At 39.3% G+C, this 22,441-nt stretch overlaps 1 long non-coding RNA gene across 2 annotated transcripts; it reads right to left on the bottom strand.

Moving 5' to 3' along the window:
• Positions 1–3,424: 3,424 nt before the first annotated feature.
• LOC131512051 (uncharacterized) lies at positions 3,425–22,247 on the bottom strand. 2 transcript variants are annotated; one of them, XR_009261894.1, is made up of 4 exons: positions 22,030–22,247; positions 6,890–7,088; positions 6,387–6,512; positions 3,425–3,556 (listed from the first exon to the last, which is right to left on the bottom strand). It is a non-coding gene; the product is annotated as an uncharacterized LOC131512051 (long non-coding RNA). The 2 variants fall into 2 exon arrangements; XR_009261893.1 differs by lacking the exon at positions 22,030–22,247 and adding an exon at positions 16,303–16,455.
• Positions 22,248–22,441: the final 194 nt, after the last annotated feature.

The raw sequence follows: 22,441 nt of genomic DNA, 5'->3' as shown, positions 1-22,441 counted from the left end.
ATCGGCTCCGCCCTCAAGCTTGGTCCCGCCCTCAGCCTTGGCCCCGCCCCAGTTTTAGCCACTCTTATTCCCGCCTCTGTCTCAGCCTGAGCAAATCCTGCTTTCCCGCCCTGGCGTACCTTCGATCCCCTCCGGTCTCTGTTTAAAACACTTGAGCACACGTGGGCTGGGTGCCGAACTCAAGGGTTCCGGACCGGGAGCTGTGGGCGCGCTAGGCTGTTGCCAGGAGCACAGCGTGAGAAAGAGCGTGGGAGCCATGCGGTGTTGCAATTTAGAAAGCCCTGGGGCAGGGTTTGGGGGAGGGGGTGGTTTAGGGGTCTGGTCCTACGCAGAGTAGAGTTTTGCGAAATGCGTGAGTTGGGCTGCGCGGCTCTAAACGCTGAGAGCCAGTGCCCTCTCAGCATTCGGGTGGTCTTAAAACACAAATCTGATGGCCTCGCTCCCCTGCTTAAAATATAATATAGATTGATAGATATGCTTGCTTGTGCTTAGAGTATTTCCGGAAGGATGTGTACCGGCAGCTCGGGGGAGGGGAACTGGGTGGCTAGGAAGCTGGAGGGAGGAGGAGTTTTCATTCAATAATATTGGCCCTTTAATGCTTTGAATCGTGAATTTTACCAAAATTTATTTACCAAAAATAAATGCAATTTAAATTACAAAAAAAATTGGTTTCCAAGCATACATAGAAAAAAATTCAAAATTCTCCAACTTACCAGGCACTGCACGACCTGCCTACCTCTGTGGCAGTTTTTTCTCTCAACACTTTGCTTCACTATTCTTAGGCCACACCCACTTCAAGTTTAACCGCCTCAGAACCTGCCCCTTTGTTTTTCCTTGACCTTCTGACCCGTTCCTCCGTCAGAGAGGACTTCCCTGACCCCTCCTGAATCAGATCTTGGCCCTGCTTATTTTCCCAGCCACCTGTTCTCTTCCTTTTCTACGGTTCATGACAATGTGCATATATACATTTATTTTTGTATTTGTTATTATGTTTTGTCTTCTTTAGACTGTACGCTTCAAGAGGGCAGGAGCCATGTGGCCATCCCTCCAGAATGCTCCCTTGCCAAATAGAAAGTTGGTTGTAACCTGGCCAAGCTCCTGCTATGTCCGAAGAATAAGGCAAACTGGAGAGGAAAAATGACCATAAGATCTATATAATCAAGTCTATCAGCGAGACATATGGGCTGCTCTCCAAGTTCTCCCAGCATTCATGCATCCAGCCGGGATATAGTGAGTATCCACTGTGTGTTAAGTTACTCATTTTTGCCCTAGATACATTGAATGTGATGGCCAAAAATCTTGAGAGGCAAGCTCTGGGTTGTGAGATGAAGCATGAAGTTTTTCATGTTTTATACTATTCTGTATTACCAAATGCTGTATGTTGAATATATATTACTTTGAGCTGAGATATTTCTGTAAACAAGAAATGGCATCAAAAAATTTTTAAAAGATAAGTGTAATCTATTTCTTAAACTTTAGTTAGTTAACATATAGTGCAGTATGGGTTTCAGGAGAATTCAGTAATTTGTCACATACATAACAAGGCCCAGTGCTCATCACAATGCCCTCCTTAATACCCATGACCCATCTAGCCCATCTTCCACCCACCTCCCTTCATCAGCCCTCAGTTTGTTCTCTATCATTAAGAGTCTCTTGTGGTTTGTTTCCCTCTCTTCTCTTCCCCCCTTCCCATATGTTCATCTGTTGTTTCTTAAATTCCACATATGAGTGAAATCATATTGTATTTGTCTTTTTTGATTGACTTATTTCACTTAGCATAATACATTCTAACTCTATCCACATTGTTGCAAATGGCAAAATTTCATTCTTCTTGATGGCTGAGTAATATTCCATTGTGTAAGATCCACATCATCTTTATCCATTCATCAGTCAATGGACATTTGGGTTCCCTCCATATTTTGGCTGTTGATGATGCTGCTATAAACACTGGGGTGTGTATACCCCTTTGAATCTGTATTTTTGTATCCTTTGGGTAAATACCTAATAGTGCAATTGCTGGATCATAGGGTAGGTCTGTTTTTAGGCTCTTGAGGAACCTCCATACTGTTCTCAGAGTGGCTGCACCAGTTTGCATTCCCACCCACAGTACAAGAGGGTTCCCCTTTCTCCACATCCTCTCCAACACCTGTTGTTTCTTGTGTTAATTTTAGCCACTCTGACAGGTGTGAGGTGGTATCTCATTGTAGTTTTGATTTGTATTTCTCTGATGATGAGTGATGTTGACTTTCATCTCTTAACCATCTAGATGTCATCTTTGGAAAAGTGTTTATTTGTGTCTTCTGCCAATTTCTTTAAGTGTTTATTTTTGAGAAAGAGAGAGCCAGGAAGGGGCAGAGAGAGAGGGGAACAGAGGATCTGAAGCAGACTCTATGCTGACAGCACAGAGGGTTCAGACTCATGAACTGTGAAATCATGACCTGAGCCAAAGTCAGATGCTTAACCTACTAAACTAACCAGGCACTCCTACCCATTTCTTAACTGGGTTATTTGTTTTTTGCGTGTTGAGTTTAATAAGTTCTCTTTAGATTTTGGATACTAACCCTTTATCAGATATGTTGTTTGCAAATATCTTCTCCCATTCTGCTGGTTGTCTTTTAATCTTTTTGATGGTTTCCTTCACCATGCAGAAGCTTCTTATCTTGATGAAGTCCCAGTAGCTCATGCTTGCTTTTATTTCCCTCGCCTTTGGCGACGTGTCTAGTAAGAAGTTGCTGTGGCTGAGGTCAAAGAGGTCGTTGCCTGTTTTCTCCTCTGGGATTTTGATGGTTTCCAGTCTCACATTGAAGTCTTTCATCCATTTTGAATTTGTTTGTGTGTAGGGTATAAGAAAGTGGTCCAGTTTCATTCTTCTACATGCCACCATCTAGTTTACCTGGCACCACTTGTTGAAGAGACCGTCTTTTTTTCCGTTGGATATTTTTTCCTGCTTTGTCAAAAATTAGTTGGCCATGTAGTTCTGGGTCCACTTCTGAGTTTTCTATTTTGTTCTATTGATCTATGTGTCCGTTTTTGTGCCAGTACCATACTGTCTTGATGACTATAGCTTTGTAATGTAGCTTGAAACCCAGAATCGTGATGTCTCCAGTTTTGTTTTTCTTTTTTCAGGATTCTTTGGCTATTCAGGGTCTTTGTGGCTCCCTACAAATTTTAGGTTTGTTAGTTCTAGTAAAAAAAAAAAAAAAATTAAGAGACTTAAAAAAGAAATACAGCTAATTACACAATCATAATACCCACTTTTTAATACAGAATATGTTCAATACTAACATATATTACTTTTTATATTAGAAAAGTATAATAATTTAAAAATGCTTAACTGATGATAAATAAAGTGTTACCTAATTCAGAATGCAATCTGTGACTTATGTTAACAAGTTAAAAATCATGGTATGAGAAGCAAGCTTACCTTCAACCTACGTTGTGTCTGCAAACAAGTGTAGCAGAGGATTGTGAAGAAATCACGGGGCTTTCCTATCTCATTTCCAGGCAACAGCTTCATTCCCACCAAAACAGCAACAGAAGACACCAAACTCTGTTCCTTCAATAGGGGAAGTTTGGAAATTCACAGACTTACTGCCTATTTTAGCCTCCAATTTATCATTTCCAAATCAAAGAGAGCTTCAATTGTATGCACCACCAAGAAAGGACAAAGAGTTGCCAATTTAACTACACAACATGTTATCATATAGGATTTTCATGTTTTTCCTTATTAAAGACTACTTTTAGACTTGGACATAGATTTTTTTAATAGTAATATGCATATATAAAAAAGAAATATAAGCAAATTAAATTAAGTATTTCTAAAAATTTTGTACACTAAATATAATTCTGAATCCCTTTTCATACAGAACATCAATATGTGTTTTTGCACACAAGAGAAAGGGCAGCATTTCTTAAAAGAATTTCCCAGTCTTGTCTCTGGAATTTGCTTCCTAGCCACTAACACTCATTCTGCACGTTTGATGCTGGGGCCATCCTGTTTGATGCCATTACAAGCTCTGCAGTTTTTGGGGTTTTTTTTTATGTTTATTCATTTCCTTTGAGAAAGAGAGAGCAAGCAGAAGCGGGGGAAAGAGAGGAAGAGGGAGAATCCCAAGCAGGTTCTGCGCGTCATTGTGGCACCCAACATGGGGCTCGATGTCAGGAATTGGAAGATCATGACCAGAGCCGAGATCAAGAGTTGGACGCTTAACCAACTGAGCCCCCCTCACCCCGGTCCTCCTCTACAGCTTCTCTTTTAATGGCCACAAGAAAGTTTCTGACAAATTAAATTCCATGCCTTAATGATAGTCGTATATAATACAAGAATTGCTTTTACCAGCCTCTTGTTGCTTTGGAATTTCTTTCACTTAATTTGGCAATTTCTCTCGCCTTCAATAGCATCTGTTATCATATGACTTTGACACGTGTAGTACTAAATTGCATAGACCTCAGTGAAATGATGACAATTCGAGCAGTTGTGACCATGTTCACAAATAAAGAAGCAATGCCAACTATATCATGACTGCCATCTGGCCATTGCTTATTTCTGAAGTAAGACATGTACCAGTTCCAGAGACATTAAAATGTGGGGCCAAAGTGCTTCTTAGAATTGGAAAAATATATACATTGAGCTAATGAGGAATGACAGGTTCCAGTGGTATATATATTATTTTTCCATTTTTAAAAATTAATTTGTCCAGTTCTATTGAGTTATATTTGACATAACATTGTACTAGTTTAAGGTATACAGCATAATGGTTGATATATGTATATATTTCAAAATGTTTACAAGTGAGTTATCATGCATTACCTCACAGTTATAACTTTTGTGTGTGACGAGAACTTTTTCAATTTGCTGCTAGCAACTTCCAAATATATAATAATTAACTGCAATCATCATGGTGTCCTTTATACCCCCAGAATTTACTTATAAGTACAAGTTTGCACGTCTTGACCACCTTCACTCCTTACCCCCGATGATATTAAAATATTCAATGGTACAAGATACCAGAGGCTGAGATACCAATTATTGTTATATGTCCGAAATCAATTTGCATTGATCACTAACTATATGCCTGGTATAATAATTGTGCTAATTTAAGTGTCCTTTGTTAACTAACTATATCTAAAACATTAAAAAATAGCAGGAGATACCCAACCTGAATTAGATGCATGGGAAGCTCCCTGTTCCCTGAACACCTTTGTAAAGAAGCACAGATAGAACCAGGCCGGAAGAATAGGTACACTATTGCGAGGTGGAGAACAAAAGAAGGGTATCCCAGAAACATGTCCCAGCATGAGCAAAAACATGAAAGGATGGCTGGAAAACAAATATTAAGTGCCAACTGTGTGTCACACATTGTCATTATTACGTAGCATTCAATCTCTCTCATTAATCCTGTCTCCACTTAAATATGAAGTGCTGAGGGTCACAATGCTCTTCTCATACTATTGGGGAAGTGGTTGAGTAAGAATCCCAACTTGAGGGGGCACCTGGGTGGCTCAGTTGTTTAAGCGATTGACTTTGGCTCAGGTCGTGATCTCACGGTTTGTGGGTTCAAACCCCTCCTCAGGCTCTATGCTGACAGTGTGGGGCCTCCTCGGGATTCTCTCTCTCCCTCTCTCTCTGCCCTCCCCCCACCCCCGCCACTTGTGTTTTCTCACTCTCTCAAAATAAATAAATAAATAAACTTAAAAAAAGAAAAAAGAATCCTAACTCGGGTCTGTCACGGTCAGACTTCAGAGCCCACAAGCTCCATATACCAGAAACTAAGCTCACAAGAACAGAGAGTTTGTAGTTAGAAGTTGTAGGAGATTCATGTGGCTAAATATGGTGAGAACCGAGTGTGGCCTGTGGCATAAACTAAGGGACCTGGATTTTACCTGGATGGCATCTGACACTCTCTGAAAGTACTTAAGCTTCTGTATCGTTTAAAACAATACATCTATCAACATTCAGTCTCAGAAATAAAAAATAAACAGCTTTGTTGGTAGATTTAAAAAAAAAAATCTACCTAAGCCCATAAACTCTGAGGGTGATCTTAGAGAAAAATTAAAGAAAAATATTTATAAATATATAAGAACAAAGCATTAATATCTATATCATTTGCAAATCAGTAAGAAAAAGGTAACAATGGAAAAATGAGCAGAGTGAGAATGTAGGTTTCAGAGAAGACACAAATATACATGAAAATATATGCAGCCTCAACAGTAAAGATAAAATGAAAAAAGTAATGAGATCATAGTTCTTCATCCACTAGCTCAACAACAAAAAAAAAGTTTTTAACCCACTGTTAGCAAAAGTGCAGGGAAAAGAGTTTCAACTCACTTATGGTAAGAATGTAAATTGGTGCAGCCTCTCTGGAGAGCAATTAGATAATACATACTCAGAACCTTGAAAACAGGCAAATGTTTGATGCAGGAACTCCACTATGCAGGATATAATCTTGAGGAAATTATCCTTGAGGGACGCAAAGAAGTATGTTCAAGGATGTTCATCAAAGCATTTCTTACTGTGGCAAAAAATTAGAAGCAGACTAAGTGTTTATTGGGAGGAGAGTCGTTAATAAATTAGGGTTACAATGCAACTACCAAAAATAGTGTAGATATACAATTATTCATAAAAAATTCAAAATGTTAAGTAGGAAAAAATGCTTTTACAAACGTGTTTAAAAATGCTGGTTTTAAACACATCATGCAGAATGTCCTCCTTGGCATTTTTAAACATGCAAATAGCTACGTGTATATACGTCACATCTGGATTTGGAATATTTAAAATGTTAGCATGTCCACCTCTGGACAGCAAAACTTCAATTATGCTTTGCTGTGCAACCAACCACCTTACCATCGGTGGCTTAAAAAGCCACTGTTGTTATTTATGGTTTCTCACCATCCTGTGGGCTGGTGCTTGGTTCCTCTGCTGGCCCCCCGGCTCTCCTGTGTTGCTGCAACCAGCTGTGGGATGGGCTGGATCTGAAGGACCCAGATGGCCTCACTCACGTGCTTGATGGTTGGTCCTGGCGGTTAGCTGGGGCCCCTCAATTCTCTCTTTCTCGTACCTTAACCATCCCGGACAGGCCTAGGACCCCCTGTACAATGAAAAGATAAAGCCAAAATGACAAGGAAAAGTCTCAAAGGAAGTTTTGAAGATTGGTTCTTACTAGGGAAAATGTTCTTAAAGGGAGGCTTTCTTTTTTTTCAATTTTATTTTTTTTTACATTTATTTATTTTTGAGAGAGCACAAGCAGGGAAGGGCAGAGAGAAGGAGACACAGAATCCAAAGCAGTCTCCAGGCTCTGAGCAAGTTGTCAGCACAGAGCCCAACACGGGCTTGAACCCACGAACCATGAGATCATGACCTGAGCCGAAGTTGGATGCTGAACCGACTGAGCCACGCAGGCGCCCCAAAGGGAGACTTTCTACAACACGTATAATATTGATTTGTATATTAGGCTTTTTTAAAACATTTTTTTGAGCACTCACGATATACCAGGCCCTCTTTGGAGTGCTTCGAATGTATTAAATAACTTAATCTTCACAATAACCTCATGAAGTAGAAACTACCATTGTCTCCATGTTATAAACGAGGAAACTAAAGCACAGGGAGGTTAAGTACCTGTGCAGTCTGGCCTCAATCTGGCTCATAACTATCACACTACTGTCATACTGTTTGTGACTCTGTTGTTCATTCATATTCCCATTTTTCGCAAACAAAATGTAAGCACCCCAATGTCAGACTGGTTCTTTCTCTATCTCCTCAAGTTCTTCAGTAATGAACAGATGGATGATATGTCCCAAGCAAAGGACATGCAGCAAAGGGCTGTGAGAAGGTGGAAGAGGGTCAGTAAAGTATCCTCCAGACTGAGAAGGCACTTTCAGACTGGGAAACAAAGCAAGTCACTCCATACCATTCATAGAGTTTTATCAGGGTAACTTACTGACAGAAGGATCACACGGACAGACCATCCACCGTGCTACGCAGCTATTCTCCACCCCCACTCAGACTTTAATCCACAGGTTTTCTAGAGCAAGGGGCATGATGGTGAGGTCAAAGCGTAGTTACCTAAAGGGGCACCATCTGTGCATCAGAAGGGCTCTAGCAGTTAGCTCGAGTGGAGCCTTGTGCGTGCGGTCATCTCTGCTAGTTACCCGAAGTGGGGTCTTCTGTGTGCTACTTTAGGGAAGATCAGAACAATCCTTCCTGCATTCCCGTCAAGGCACACATGAGCTTCCACGGGGCCTGGAACACGTGGCCCTGAGGGAGGTCATTGCATGGGCACGGAAATGATGGAGCACCCAAGATGGAGTCAGTGTTGTCAGCACCCCTCCGAGGGAGCATCCAGTGAGGAAGATAAACTCAAATGCCTTTGTTTGTTTATTTATTTGTTTACTTATTTTTAATGTTTATTTTTGAGAGAGAGAGAGCACGAATTGGGGAGGGGCAGAGAGAGAGAGGGGGAGACAAGAATCCAAAGCAGGCTCCAGGCTCTGAGCTGTCAGCACAGAGCCCAACACAGGCCTGAACTCATGAACCATAAGGTCATGACCTGAGCAGAAGTCACATGTTCAACCGACTGAGCCACCCAGGAGCCCCTCAAAGGGAAAGTTTCGGAAATCGAAGTCGATCAGCAGTCCTGGTCATGAACTAATATTTACTTGGCTTCTGGTTGGTGCCAGGCCCTGGGCTAGCCATAGATACAGTGGTAAAGAAAGTCCCCGCCTGGTCCTGCTAACAGTCTATGAGAAAAGAGCGATCCTTGAGGGCATGTAACGCCAACCCTGCTGCTCACGTGGTGCCCTTTCAACTAGCGCTTTCAGGTGTGGTGGGCACGGAATCCAACTTTCAGGGCTTGTACAGAAAGCAGCCAGTGTGAAAACTCAGGACAGGCGCTTAACTGCTAGTGTGGGAATTTTGACAGGAAAACGGAGGAAAAAAAGGCAGTCACTTGAGGGAAAAGGAGAAATAAGCAGTTTTATTTCACGACTGGGGACATTTGGCTGGAAGTCAGGAAGCTGGGTTTCAGCCTGTGCCTGCCACTTTCTTCTTGTGGGAATGAGGACAAGTCATTTCATCTCTAAGACCACAGTTTCTTCATTGTCAGATGAATTGTCCCTCCTTCTCAGCACAGTTTGGAAAACATTGGTGTAGATTAGAGTTATTTAAATGTGGCCAGTGTAATGGTTGGGGGAAAGGGAGACAGGGAGGTGGGGTGGGGATTGGGGAGAGATCTGGACAGATAACTGTACAAAAACTTTCCCCTTATCTTGAACAGCAACTAATTAGAATAAATTTCTGTTATTCTAAATCTAGGGTTAAAAAAAAAGATCATAATGAGAAAAGGGTTTCATCAAGTTTAGAAGTTGGTGAAAATGGCTCTGAGGACTCTTCTTGATGGGCCTCAAGGAAATAGTAGACTCACTCAAGAGAGAAAGGGCCTCTTTTTCCTAGTCCTTGTATTCAGTGTCCAGTCCACTAATCCACGACTGCAGTGAGAATGATCACTCTTAATATATTCACCCTCCAGTGACGGTCAATTAGGAAGCTCTACGTTCAGCCACAGTCTATGATTAGGATCCCAGGTAAACCACAAGGGCAGTGTGGAGAGTGACTTTCAGAACTGGTCAGGTCCCAGGAGCTATTGTTTTATTCTTTGAATTGCAGGGATGAGCTAAGCAATTGGGCAGCCACTTTCTTCCATGGGGTCTAATTTAAGGTCACTGCATGACTTGAACAGACTCTTCACCTCTCAGTACAGTACTCTCCTTGGTGGTTTGGCTTTTTTTCTTTTTCTTTAAAATTTGAATATGTTTATATGGTAAAAATTACACAAAGTAAAAAGTTTCCTACTTGGCCCTCTAGATGCATCCACTGTGAACAGTTTGTTGTATTTGATAAATTGTCAAATTTATGGTGGGACGTAAGCAAACATTTAAGGGCGCAAGGGTGGCTCAGTGGGTTAAGCGTCTGACTTCGGCCCAGGTCATGATCTCACAGTTTGTGGGTTAGAGCCCTTCGTCGGGCGCTGTGCTGACAGCTCAGAGCCTGGAGCCTACTTCAGATTCTGTGTCTCCCTCTCTCTCTGCTCTTCTCTATCTCTCTTTCTCTCAAAAATAAAGATTAAACAAACACATATCTGCACATATGGTAGACACACACACACACACAAACACACACACAAAAATGTCCTGTAACAACATTCTATACCTTATAGTTTACCTTGGATATCATTCCATGCCGTATCATTCCACTACTTCTAGAACTACCGTGTACTTCTCAATGTCTGAATAGCCTTAGGTAGAATCAAATAAAATTGTCATGTTTGTAAGTCATAAGCAAATACTGACAATTTCATATGGTTCCACCTAATATTATGTAATTGATTAGCAAATTTCCTGTTGATAAATCTTTAAATCATTTCTTTGCAAAAGCTAAGCACCAATAAGGAAAAAAGTGTTCTTTCCAGCTCTAAATCTCCATGATTCTTTGCTTCGTTCCCATTCTTCAGTGCCTGGAATATGTAGGGTAGTAAAAGAGAACCTTTATTGAACAACAATGCAGGTATGGTTTAATTCTATCAGGTGTAATTTGGAGTCTGCTCTAAGCACAATCTTGATGGTGAAATATGATGAACATGCTCTAAGCAGAGTTCTACTCCTTTTTGGGGAAACTGGGGTAAAAATGCCATCATCACTATCACTGATTTCCTTTGGTGATAAGTTCCCAGTGTCTATTTCCTCTTCTTTTCTGTCCTTTCCTAGAGCCTGCTCTTTCCCTGGATCATCAACACAGAATGTAGAATCACAGCTCTTGTTTCATGAAGTTTGCTAAGTAATTTGAACAAAGAGATATCTGGATAGGCCACACTGTTCCTTTTGTGTGAAGAGTTTGGTGTTTGCAAAAGAACTTGAGATTAAAAAACAAAATCTGTTGGGTACACGCCACTTTTCAGGTAAAACTGTATCAGGAATCATGTGGGGACACTTAAAACTAGCCGATACTTTCAAGTTTTCTCCTGCCCAGATTAGTTTGGAAGAAATCCAGTCTTACTATCTCAAAAATTCAGCAGGAAAAAATAGCTGAAATAAATTAAGCCCATGATTACTAAATTCTGTGTTTACCTAGACATTCTGACATTGGATTTCAAAGGCAAAGCTTTTTAGAAGTGTTTTTTAAACTCAGTTTTGCCATAGATTTTAAATTGGAAGAAAAATGGTAAACTAAACACATTTGAGCTCATTACCAAGCTACTCTCACCAGGCAGCACTAATAGAATTTGAAAAATGCTTTCCAGAATTGAGATCTGCCACCTAGCAACCACTTTGAAATGCTTCCTGTGCTGGCTCAAGACTACTCAAAATGCCCAATTTTGAAATTGGTGGGGCGTTTTGCTGTGCATTGGCCACAGTCATTGAACGGGGGATTAGAACTTGGTTTTTAGGGCATGCAGATTAGAAAGACTGTTTAACTTGACTGCTTAACTGGGTTTTGAAATAGTGTTGGAAGATTAAATACAGATTAAAGATCGCATCAGGCATATTATACTAAACAATTATTATTTATCTGAAATTCAAGTTTAACTGGGCATTCTGAATATTTATTTGTTACATCTGGTAACCCAATTTTGGGGAGACGTTTGTAGTGCAGAGCAGAGAAATGTTTATAAAATATATATCACATGTGTTGACTTGATCCCTCAAGGCTGCTAGCTTTACAGATCTCAAATATCTTATCCAGGGCACTGGTTAGTGAGCCTACAAGGGAGCCTGAAGTGCAGGTGTGGGCAGCACAGGATCTAATGGAAAGGAACAAGAAAATCACCCTAAAACAAGGGGAGGACAGACAGCAAAAGGGGTTAATAGTGCAGGAGCAAGATGCACCCATGGAGTGTAGTGCTGTGTGGTGAGGAGAGGGAACTGTCTAGAAATCTGGGAGGAAGTTCAGGTGGCATATCAGCATGTATTTTATTTTATTTTATTTTATATTTTAATTGAAGTATAGTTGACATAAAATATTATATTAGTTTCATGTGTAAGCGTAGTGATTCGACAAGTATATACACCATGAAATCCTTACCACGGTAAGTGTACTTATCATCTGCACCATAAAAAGTTATTACAATATTATGGACTATATGCCCTATGCTGTGCTTTTCATCTCTGTGACTTATTTATTTTATAACTGGAAGTTTGTACCTCTTAATCCCCTTTATCTATTTCACTCATCCTCTCCATCCTGTCCCCCTCCCCTCTGGCAACCACCAGTTGGCATTCATTTTGTTTCTAACGGGAAGAAGGAGAGGAAGTGAAGCCCTCTGCATAAATGTGCACTCTGAAGCTTAGGCTGTGGGAGGGGTGCAAACTGGGCATCCATAGAGGGCACTTCCACCTCCAGGCAGCATTCAGACAATTTCAGGTCACTTGCAATAGCACGGACAGCCAGTCTGGGACTGCAAAGGCTTTGTCAAGACGCTGTTCTTCCAGCTTCACCTGGCCCAGTTCTGAGCTTGGCAGAGGCTGTTACTTTGTCTTCAATCTAGACTATAGCACATCATCCCCACCCCAGAAATCTGCAGCCCCTGATTAATTTACTGCAGCAGTACCAAATAGTTAAAACAGAATGCATACATAATCCCGTGTGTTTGCACGCGATTGAACATCTCCTGAAGGACACACAAGAGGCTGCTAACTGTGGCAGAGGTGGGGATGAAGAGCGGGTTGAAGAGGCCTGGAGTGAGTGGGTCCTGAATGCAGTGAGGTATACTTGCTCACATATCTTTGTACTCATTTGTTTATTTTTCTATGTATTGCATTATATTTAAATATATTTATATACTAAATATATTTATTTGTTAAATATATTTATATATGTAATTATATTTAAGTATAAATCAATGACTAGGACAAATTCAGTCTAGAATCTGACTTATGTTTAAACTACTTTCCTCTCTGATTTAAAATGGCTCATTACAATAAGGTGTTTTTAAATTAATTTCTTTATATTAAGTTGCATGATTTGTATCTGTTAGCTAGGTCTGGGATCTGACATTTCAGCCTGCTTTCTGGAAAATTAGCTGCTGAAATCAATGACAAATCAACGGCAACCCTTTACAAAAAGGTTTTGCTCGTATTTTTAACTGTTTACTCTGAGTTTTGTGCCATGCTGTTTTTATGTATAGACGTATAGAAGCTCAAAATGAAAGTCTGATAAAAACTAAATAAGAGTTTTGTATATTTTTTAAATAAAAGCAATATTGAATCTTACCTTGTATGTTCTTAGGCTAAGAGTCTTTGTCCCTTTTGTTCAGTAATGGATTTCTAGGACTTAAATTAGTTTTGGCACATATTATGTGCTCAGTAAATTGAATGAAGGTATACATGATCACTGGAAAATTCAAACATTACAGAAAAATAGGATATTGAATGTGTAATTTTCTCTAGTCTCTTTCCTCCAAATAATCACTTATTTAATTCTCTTAAAATAAAAAAAAAATTTATTTCTTAAGGAGTAAAAGTTTCATTATAAACATTTTTAAAAACTAATTAGTTAAATGATACCATAAAGAATCAAAAGAAAAGAACAGAATGCAAGAAAATGTTTGAGACTTGCATAACTGGCAAAGGACTAGTATCTATAATATGTAAAGAACATATTCCAATCAGAGAAGCTGGCAAACTACTTGAACACACGTTTTATACAAAGGTAGCTCCTAATAATCAAAGTCATATGAAGAGTACTCTCTTTGTTTAGTCACAAGGGAAATGAAAATGAAAACTATGCAGTCACCAGATTGGCAACAATGTTGAGGTCTCACAATAGTAAATGTCAGTAAGGGTCCTGAGCAATAAGAGCTCTCATATATTGTCTGTGAGTGAGAAAACTAGCTAATCCAGTATAGATCACTCCTTAGCATTATCATTTAAAGCTAGAATACACAGCAATTCCACTCCTGACTATCCAAGAGAAGTTCATTAATACAGCAGCAGTATTTGTAATATCCCCAAATTGGAAACTGCCCAAGTATCTTCCAGCAGAGGAATGGATGTAAAAAGGTGGTATAGTCCCAGTACAAAATTCTACATAGCAATGAAAATGGAAAAAAAAAAAAAAAAGGCATCTTTAGAATAAGACTCACCAACAAATAGTTGTTATAGAGGTTTTTCTAAGGGTTTCCTTAGGGGATCAGCAGGTCATTTCAGTGGACAGACTCTTCCCAGCGATTCAGAAATGTCCCAGCACTGGGATATTCCCATAAACAGCCTGCTTCACCTGAGGGCTGCAGTGTTATGGGGGTAGGGAGAAAAGGTTCATAGAGAGTCACTAAAGAGGTTTGTGGGTGAAGGGGAGACAGTGAAGCCAGGAAACATTCAGACAGTGGCATAAAGTCCCTGACATAGAGATCAGAAAAAAGTCTTGGGCTGAGGCTACTAGAATCCCCTCTGGGGTCTGTGCACTGGGGCTCCCAGGCCTGGCTGTGCATCAAGAAAGCTAGTTCTGCTGTGATAGAGATTCTCGAACATGTAGGTATAAAGGGGCTGTAGAAAACGCTGGTCGCTCAGACTGAGGAATCCATAGAGGCAGAGGCTCTGGGTGACCTGCTGGTTCCTTGCCCCTGGCCTAAGGTCCTTGCTGCTGTTCTTACTGCTGCTGTTGCTTCTGACGCTGAGTGTCTTTGGCCCAGCTGTTCTTGAATCCCATCCGAACTTGAGCTCAGCTGAGGTTGAGTGTTTCAGCCAGTACCTCCTTTACTTTATAAGTTGGCTATCATCTTCTCAAGGTGCCTCTAACTCCTGCTGCTGTCTCCTATTATAGCGGTGTGTTCCTAACCCTGCCTTCTGACCCTGCACCTCTCTGGCTCTCAGTTTCCACATCAGAGAGCCGTGAGTTCCCGAGGTGCTTTCATCCTTTGTGTCTGCTATTTCTGCCCGTAATCATCAACTTGTTTGAACTACCATGAGTTTGTTCTACAGACATGAAGAAATGTGAATTTTAGGAGGTTTATGTAAGTGGGATGAAGCTAGAGTTGGTCGTTGTAAAAAGACAATCAAATCTGAGCTCCACCATTCTCCAGGGAAGTCTGAGCAAGTCCTACATCTCCCTGAATTTTATTTTCTTATTTTTAAGTGGGGCTGATGGCTGTGACAATCACCCAAATTGGGTGTGAGCATGGAATTAGAGAGCACTTGTGAAAAATACTCTAAGCTCTGTACAAGACAAAGGTGGACATTTTATTATTGATTTACAGGGGCAGGATTCTCAAAGTTAAGTGCAACTGAGAAGAATTTTCAGCGCACTTAAGATCAGCTCCTGCCTGGGCCACCTGAGTCCTCTGGAGATTCTCATTCTGCAGTCTGCAGCAGGACCCATGAATTTGCATTTTACAAAGTATCCAGGTGATTTTGATGCAGGTAACCCTTTGACCTCACGCTGAGAAAATGCTAGTTTCACTTTGGTTAATATTAACTGTTTCATATACATATATATATTATTTGTTCAAAGAAATTCTTAGTATTTCCAGATGAATAAAAAGGATTTAATATTGAATAAAAGGGATGCCAAAGAAGTTCTCTTGGAAGACCGGAAAGTTTTTTGGAGGACATGATAAATAGAATTTGAATAAGCAAAAAAAGATTTCCTGGCTCCAACTCTAACATGTGTATGCATTCATGATTTTTTATGAGATATATATATATATATATATATATATATATATATTTCATTATTTTTATGTTGGGTGGTTGATCATTTCCATTTCCTTACTGAATTTGAGCTCCTGGCATATCTAGAAAAATAGCCCTTTGCTGATTATATGCTTTGCCAGTCCATTGCTATAAAAATCTAAATAAAATGTTTTGGTATTTTCTTTTATGTCAAACTTGGAAAGGCCTATCCCATTCTATGATTATAAAAATATAAAACATGATTACCCATGTTTTCTTCTGGGACACTGACGGCTCAGAGTGGTGGTGGTGCTAAGATCCAGATCTTGAAAAGGGTACTGCCTGGCTCCCGGCATGTGGAGACAGAGAAGTCTTTGCACTCCTGTGTTCGTGAAACTTGCTGGAAACCTGCCCTCTAGGGTGCCAGAAAAAAACTATTCATAGGGAGGTGTCTTCCTGGAGGCATTTTGCTACAAAACTACCCAAGGGAGGTGGTAAGGCAAACTTCTGGCCAAGAGGAGCTGTTACAGATTGTACATTGCAGGAGCTAAGCATTTGGAGGGGCTGAGAGTCTCGCAGGAGCCTAGTGCTGGAGAAGCTAACAGCACTGCAGGAGGCAGAAGACCTCTTAGGCACAAAACTTACGAGGGAGGATGCATGAGGTGTGGGTTGGGGAGCTGCTGACCTCTGGGTGCTGTTGGTCACCATGCACCACAGAAGCTGAATCCTCAAGAAGTTGTAAGTGCTGGAGTCTGGTGCTGAAGAAAGCCACCCTTTACGCTACAGGAGGCTGCCTAACAAGACACCAGAACCAAGAAGCAAATCCTTTTCTTTCTGCAAAGTCTCTCCAGCTCTCCACTGATACAGTTTCAGTGCCAGCTAGCAAATAATATTTAAAGGGCTCAGGTCCATTTTCACAGGATAAACTTGGAGATGAGGCAATCAGTAGGTAACCAGCACACGTTTTCATGAATTCTTACTGAATAATAAAAGCATTTAAGGGTATTCATTTTGTTCTGAGTGCAGTTGTGTGCAATTCTGATTAAATTTTGTGTTGTTGTGTTTATATGTCACTCCTGTTTCCTAATTAGAATGTCATTGATGCTTTTGCTTTCTGTGAGTCAATAATTACATACATTTTATTTTTAGCTAACAGATGGATTTTTATTTATTATTTATGTTTTCTTGCTGCATAAGTATTCACATATCACATTGCAATAAAAAATGTGCCTTTACTAGTTGTACTATTTGAGATCTATTAAGATTTGCTTTAGAGCATTTTTAAAATGTTTCGTGGGTTTTTGAAAAGAATATAGGTCTGTATGGTAAAAGCTCAATACATATACTAAGTAAGCTTTAACATTGTATGTTATATTTAAAATATACATTATATATAATATGTATATTATATATAAATATACATTTAAAATGTATATTATATTGTTAACTTAGTCTTTAGAAAACAGATGTCTCTGATTTTTTTTAATTTTTACTTTAATTTCTCATAAATTTTATTTTGTATATTTTTGTGCTATGTTATTTGGTATATATTCATTAATGTAGATTGGAAGAGCATATCCAATTTTTGTCATAGTATATTTGCCTAGGTATGTGGTACATAGCAGATATTTAATAGACACTTATCTAATGATGGCCTTAATTTTTAAAAAAATCCTTTTTGAATACTATTTGTTTATTAGTATCAATATCATATCACTTATATTCTTAGAATAAGCTTTAAAATGTTAGCCAGAAAGAAGTGTATTCAAAAGATGGCAAGATTAGCAAAACTGTAGATAATTACTAAAGTTGGATGATGATACATGAGAATGAATAATACTATTTTCCTTTTTTTATTGCTTGAAGTTTTTCATAGTCAAAATTTCAAAATTATTCATACATAATTACTTATTAATTCTCCTCTTTGTAGGATAAATAATTACTTATTAATTCTCCCCTTTGTAGGATAAAACAGTTATTCCTTCTAATGGTTTCAGGTTTGGGTTTTTTGGTTTGTTTGGTTTTTTTTGTTCAGAGTCAGAGGATCCTTCATAGAAATACAAGGCTTGGGCTACATTCATCATGTAAACTGACATCCAGTATTTTCCAATATTCATCCAATATTCTCCATTGTGTCCCCCGCTTAAAATACTTAAAGGTTTAGTCTGCTTGTTTGTTTAATTAATACTTGAGCCTTAAAACGACTGCAGGCCTGGCTGAAAACCTTAGTGGCAGCCGTGCGAGAAACACAGAGCCGGAGCACTCAGCTCAGCTGTGCCCCCATGGAAACTATGAGACAATAAGTGTTTTAAACCGCTAAGTTTTGAAGTGATTTGTTATGCAACAGAAATCATTAATACAGCACCCAATATACTTCCAACTGATTCATTTTCTATTTGAATCTACCTGAGTTAAATTAACCTAAATTAATTTTTGTTCTTTGGTATCTTGTACCTTGACTGATACAGATGCTTACTACATTTTCTTAGTAATTTTTTAGTCTAATTTTTTCTCACTACTCAGTCAACTAGTATTTATGAGTACTTTTTCAAAACTGGTATAGAGTTGATAGATTCTGTAGTTCTCTTACTCAAGCATTTTCAAATGCAATTCAAACTAAGAGATGCATTTTATTTTATTACCCAGTGACATATACACATGGGGACACATACACACCAAATTTCCTTACTTTTAATATATGCTGTATTCTTTTACATCGATATTCTGTTCTCTTTGACTCAGAAATAAACGCTAGTTACAATGTACTAAATCAATTTCATGACTGACTAATAAGTCAGTGTTTGAAAAACATGACTATAAACTATCCTTTCTCTTTCCCTTTCTCTCTTTTTGTTTGTTTTACCATTTTGAGTTGTGCAAGATACATCAGAGTCCAGTCTGTTTTCTTTTTTTCTTTTTCCTTAGAGAAGTAATCTGTTTGTTTGGTTGTTTTCCCAACCTGGGTGCCCTTAGAAAATGTTTTCCTTTATCCTTGAAAGTAATTTATTTTTTCAGATATTCCACATGTCCTTTCCATTTGAAAAGTGACATGTTTTCTGCGTTCCGGGATATTTTCTTCTATTTTGGAATTGGAAATCCAAGTTTCTTACCTTCTTTTCCCCCAGGGCTCAGGTATTTATCCTTTGACCTAAGGTCTGGGAGAGTTTCTTAAATAACCATGTAAATCACTGACTATGTTTTTAGCAATATCTAATAGGTTTTTTTAATTACTGACATGGTGTTTTAAAATCAGATGGTTGTTTTTGAATCTATACAAGCTTTTTCTGTTGTCAGATTATATCCATGCATATTTGCAAAACATATCTGAGAAAGTACATTTATCTAAATATATAAATTACTTATGTGTAAAGATACTCATTAGAAACATGGGCAAATGATATGAACAGACACTTGACCAGCAAAGATGTACAGATGGCAAATATGTACATAGAAAGACGTTCTACACCACTAGCTATTAGGGAAAGGCAAGTTAAAGCCATGGTGAGACTCTACTACACCCCTACTAAATGGCTAAAATTAAAAAGAATGACAATACCAAGTGCTGACAAGGTTACAAGCAGATGAAACCCTCATAAATTGCTAATGGAAATCAGTGTGGCAGTTCCTCATAAAGTTATACACATGTTTGTCATATGATCCAGCAATAGTATCACTCCTAAGTATTTAACCCAGAGGAATGAAGACATATGTTCCTGCAAAGACCTGTATATGAATGTCTTTAATAGGTTTGTTCATCATAGCTTCAAACTGGAAACAATCCAAATTTCCATCAACCAGTGAGTGAATAAACAAACTGTAGTGCATTCATAGAATGAAATAGAACAAATTGCATAGAACAAATTGCATAGATAGAACAAATTGCATAGAATGAAATAGAACATGCAACAACATGGATGAATCAATCATTATATTAAGTTAAAGAGGCCAAATACAAAAGGCTATATACTATGGAAAAGGCAAACCTACAGAGATAGAAAAAAGATCAGTAGTTGCTAGAGGCATCAGTATGGGGGCAGGAAGTAGACTGCCAAGTTGCTGGAAGGAACTCTGGGGTGATGGAAATTTTCAATACCTTGATTTTAGTGGTGGTTATGTGATTGTATACATTTGTCAAAATTCATGAAGACTGTAAATTTAAAAAGGGTGAATTTTACAGTGTAAATTATACTTTAATAAACCTGACTTTAAAAATAGATACACGGGGCGCCTGGGTGGCTCAGTTGGTTGAGTGTCCAACTCTTGATTTTGGCTCATGTCACGATCTCACGGTTCATGATTTCGAGCCCTGCATCAGGCTCTGTGCTGCCAGGGTAGAGCCTGCTAGGGATTTTCTCTCTCCCCCTCTCCCTGCCCCTCCCCAGCTCTCTCTCTCTCTCTCTCAAAATAAATAAATAAACATTAAAAAATTAAAAAAAAAAAAGAACAGATACAGAAAATTGGGAAGTTGTTTTTCCATCTGGTAAAACTTACCCTGATCTCAAAATGTACTCATTTATAGAGACAATGTCTTTTTGACCCTTACAGAGATTATGAAAGAGATTTTTTTAAATTTTGTTTTCTTGGAATAAATTTGCTTCCTAAGGAACATTTGTTATGATTCCTCAGAATAATTCCTTTCTTTTGAACTTTTGGTCCTTCATTTGATTATTGATTTTTTTTTTCTACTCAAAGAGAGCAGAATTAGAATTTGCTGGTTAAAAAGTTTGTCTCCTGAAATATTTTAATAAAAGGAAAGGTGGAATTTTCCATTTTGCTGGGCTAGATTGGGTATTCAGTTGACTCTGCAGATGGAGATTTCTGGAAAGTAGCTCTTGACGAAGTAGTTACTTCTTAGCCACAATTTAGAGCATTTTTGCCATATGGAGTCCAGGGTCAGTACCAGGGTAGGCTCGATTGTTACCATATTGAGTGCACCAGCATACTGGGTGGGCAAGTTCATAACCAGGCTTTAACACAAGGATCACAGATTAACAAATCTACAGAGGCCAAAAGGTAACCTACCTGTACAAAATAATCCACAGAGATCTGCGAAAACCTGGAAAATGCTTGCCTTGTCTAAAAGGAACAGCTGCTGCTCAGCCCCAGTCTATTGTTGCCATGTGGGAATGTGGGTTTAGCTCTGCCAAAGAGAGCTTCTGATTTAACACAAGCCAGAAATCCAGATTTTTTTATGCAAATTTCCCATTTTTTAAAAATGTTGGCAATGAATTCTAAATTTTAAAAATACTATGTGGACCAATATTGTGTGGTCCTAACAAAACCCATCTGTGGACCAGTTTGTAACCTCTGCCCTAAGAGCTGTTCCAGAGGAGGCCAGACATTCAGAGAGGGTGGTGGTAAATTGAGGTTTACTCACCCACGACCTAGAATAATTTTATGGAACGCTGAACAGCCTCATTGTCTATCACAGTGGTTATTTTGGGACATAACAGATATGCCTTTTAAAGGTCATAGTGATTGCATCCTCAGTATCTATTCTGACCCTCCCTTCATGCAAAATAAACAGGTGGTTTGTGTGGGACTCCCACCCCCTTCCAGTATAATATCCTCTTCACCCTCAATAGACAGTAATCCAGGCCAGTGCCAATCAGTGAACAGCATCTCCTAGACACAGGGACCAGACCACAGTGACTTTACTGGACAAAGGTTACAGATTTTAGAGTAGAAGAGCCCTTAGAGCTCAACCAGTTCAGTCCACTTATTTTCAGACAAGGAAACGAAACCCTGACAAATGTTGTGATTTGGTGGAGATGTGTAGCTGCCTGGAGGTAGAATTGAGACTCTAACCTCCAGGTAGAGTTGAGACCATAACCAGTTTCCTCACACTACCCCCTTTATTTAAATTCATCATGTTGTACTATGGGTGCCCCGGTGGCTCAGTTTGTTAAGCGTCTGACTCTTGATCTCAGCTCAGGTCCATGGTTCATGGGTTCGAGCCCTGCATCAGGCTCTGTGCTGACAGCATGGAGCCTGTTTGAAATTCTCTCTCCCTCTCTCTCTGTCCCTACCCCACTCGTGTTTACTCTCTCTCTCTCAAATAAGTAAACTTAAAAAAACAAATTCATTATTTTGTTTTATAAACAACTGTCTTTGAGGTACTTTGCATTGATTACTCTGTTGTAAACATTATCATTTATATAATTTTATTAGTCTACCTGATTTCTGCAGTATTACCATACGTCATTACTGTATGCCTCCCTTCTCTGAACTCAAGATACATCTCAACATCACTCATCTTACAACTGTGTCAATCAAGACTCTTTTAGTTACTAGAGGCAAAAAAACGAATCAAACTTGCCCTAGCCAAAACCCTTTTTCTTTTAAAACCGAAAGCCTATTGGTGGCACTGACCCTAGGCACTGCCAGATTCAGAGGCTCAGGTGTCTTGGTCTCTTGGTGTGCTGGCCTCTTTCTCTTCTGGACTTGACAACATCCTCTGTGCCACTGGGGAAGATGGCTGCCAACAGCAGCAGGCTTACCTAATCATAATTTAGTAGCCGCATAGAGAAGTACCTTCTCTTAAGCTTTGTATATCAGCGTGGGAGACAGACCCTGATTCCCCCTTTGTGTCCTGGGTCTGCCACCTTGGACCTAGTGTCCAGAAAAGTATGCTACTATTATCCAGGTCCAGATTAGATCTTATTTCCACCCCTGCCAGGGGAAAGGAGGAGTTCCTGTGTTGAAAGCCCTCACGAGAACATCGAGTTAGGGAGGTGTTCCCTAAAATAAACAAGTGGGAAAGGAGCAGGATGTTTTTAAAAGA

The sequence above is a fragment of the Neofelis nebulosa genome, chromosome 5, assembly GCF_028018385.1.
Source record: "Neofelis nebulosa isolate mNeoNeb1 chromosome 5, mNeoNeb1.pri, whole genome shotgun sequence".
In the NCBI taxonomy this organism is placed as follows: domain Eukaryota; kingdom Metazoa; phylum Chordata; class Mammalia; order Carnivora; family Felidae; genus Neofelis; species Neofelis nebulosa.
The sequence above is the reverse complement of the archived record's forward strand: the minus strand, read 5'-3'. Positions and strand labels throughout refer to the sequence as shown.